We start from the raw sequence: 2,388 nt of genomic DNA on the forward strand, positions 1-2,388 counted from the left end.
AAGCTTCCTTTGCTGTCTTTCCTTTTCTGAATGCTGCCTCAGAGGGGCGTTTTCTTCTTTCACTCATGACTGCTGTTCTGTGCCAGCTAGAGTGGCAGGGGACAAATAAGCAGGCTGGTAGCAGGGTCTGAATGAGGGAAGATATCAGCATCTTAAGGGCCTAACTGGCTCCTACTACTTCAGTTGACTGACTGCCTGTTCTCCTCAAGCGGGTTCAGGGAAGCAGCAGGAAATAGGAAGCTCCCTGAGAAGCTGGTGTTAATCTGTCCAGACTCCTGGGGGTGCTCGAGAGGTACATAAGAGGCTCCTCCTCCTCTCCCTCCCTGCAGCTCCTGTTGCTTTCTGTTATTCCCTCTCCCCTTTTCTCCTGTCTGCCTGTTATATCTCTTGTGCCCCCTTCCTCCAGCACAGCACTCCACCATCTCTGTGTATCTCCAGCAGAGAGAGAACATATGCACCAGCACCAGACACAATTTTCTACGCTCTGGATCCTAGTGGTGCCCTGCCAGAGTTTGGCACCTGTGGCAGCCGCCTCACTTCGCCTCATGGTAAGGCCAGCCCTGTCCTGTGGGCACGGAGAACCTAACTCCCACTGAGGTCAGCCAGGGAGGCTGGATGTGCACATTGCAGGAAATAGACGGTCAGGGCAGCATAATCCACTGAAAAAACTGCAGCTTGCTAATTGCAACCCAGGCTCTCCCTGTGTGGCTCTTCGTCCTGCCTCTGCTGGCTGGAGCATGAGCAGAGCTTTCTGAGACAGCTGCTGCGGCTGTGGCCAGCCAGCGAAGTGCGTTTCCCATCGTCTCTCTTCTGGCTGTGGATGTTTGACTGCAGCAGCCCCGCAGAGGTCCCGGCCTCGCTCTCTAATGTCCATTCTCCTCTTGCTTTCATGGCGCTTCTTGGACCATGGAGTAGCCTCAGGAAAACATCCCAGCTGTGGACACAGGCACCAGCACCAATTCCCCAAGCCAGAGTCCCCTTTGCAATCCAGGGAACCAGCCTGGGTTGTCTGGAGCGCAGGGTGTGGCCCATGGTGACTGCAGACCCTGCCACTGCTGCACAGCGACTCCTGGGACCCTCTAGCCCATCAGCACTCGGCTCTCCCGCATTCTGCTGAGCGGCTGAGATCTGGGGGAACAGAAACCCTTTGTGAGAGACGGAAAATCTCCTCCCAGGAACACTCTGTCAATGGCTGCCAGAGGCCGTCCATGTGAAACCCCAAATGTGCAGCCCCTCGGATTCCCACAGGGGAGATCTCAGCTCATTCACTTGTCACCCGTGGCCGCAGTCTCTGACAGGGGGAATGTAGAGGGGGGTTTTGCCAATCCTCCCTTCTGCAGCGCCCATAACGGGAGGAGGTTTGGCCTTGTGATGTGAGGCCTGGGTCTGAGAATCAGGGCGCCTGGGATCTGGGGCTCTGGAATGCGGTTTGGTCTAGTGGGTGGAGCTGGATTTGTTGACAGTGAATGAGAGGGGCTTGTGCTGAAGGACCCTGGGTCAATCCCCACCAATTCCCATGATGTCTACATGTGGCCATGATTTTACTTACCTCTCAATGTAGGTTATTTAGCCCATTCCTGGACACAGGTGTTATATCTGCTGCTGGCCACCCCTGAGATGTAGGTCCTTCATCCACACAAGGACATGGCACATCAAGGTCAATCCAGCAGCTCCCATCCGGTCTTCACCTCCGCAATGGACGGCGAGCTCTAACCTGAGCAGAGAAAGACAGGGTGGTGTTCTTCAGGGGAATCTGCTGGAGCTCCTGCATCCCCTGCCCCACCTCACACCCCGACACCCTAAGGGTTTTCCAAAGATACCACTAATCTCGGATAAACAAAGCAGCTGAGATGAGGTCAATGTGGGTGGATTTACTGAGCAGACTGGTTCTAATGGAAGAACAGATTTCTTCCTGCTCTAGGAGATTCCCATAGGAAAAGTCTCGGATGGTGGGGTGGAGCAATGCAAACCCTCAGCCCCTTGAATGGCAGGAAATCAGGACTCGGGAGTTAAGGGGTGTCTCTGTCCTGCTGGAGGAGCAGATCTGGAGATCAAGAAGAGCACTAGTGGCATTGTAGGAAAGCCAGTGACTTCTACCTGTGAAGGTGGCTGAAGCTTCTGGCAGACACTAGAGTCCCGGATCCTTGCACCTCCTTTGGGGATCCTTTCCTAGGAATAAAATAAGGACACCACACAGAGAATGACATTTGAATCCCAGGTCTGGGATCCAGGGCAAAGGGATGATCTCAGCCAGGCTACGTACCAGGAACCTGATTTTGGTCCCAAGAGCCACAATTACCCAGAGGAGGTTTTCTTCCTCATTTGCTTTCAGGTTATTTACTCACAGTATTCATTTGTCTGCTTTGCCGGGTCTCCACTCTCTGCAGC

At 54.0% G+C, this 2,388-nt stretch overlaps 1 long non-coding RNA gene across 1 annotated transcript; it reads right to left on the reverse strand.

Annotated features, from left to right (window-relative positions):
* Positions 1 to 279: 279 nt before the first annotated feature.
* Positions 280 to 2,176, reverse strand: LOC120394466. Its single transcript, XR_005592292.1, has 3 exons — positions 2,098 to 2,176; positions 1,550 to 1,714; positions 280 to 1,128 (listed from the first exon to the last, which is right to left on the reverse strand). It is a non-coding gene; the product is annotated as an uncharacterized LOC120394466 (long non-coding RNA).
* Between the last annotated feature and the right edge of the window lie 212 nt (positions 2,177 to 2,388).

The sequence above is a fragment of the Mauremys reevesii genome, unplaced genomic scaffold (assembly GCF_016161935.1).
Source record: "Mauremys reevesii isolate NIE-2019 unplaced genomic scaffold, ASM1616193v1 Contig6, whole genome shotgun sequence".
NCBI lineage: Eukaryota > Metazoa > Chordata > Testudines > Geoemydidae > Mauremys > Mauremys reevesii.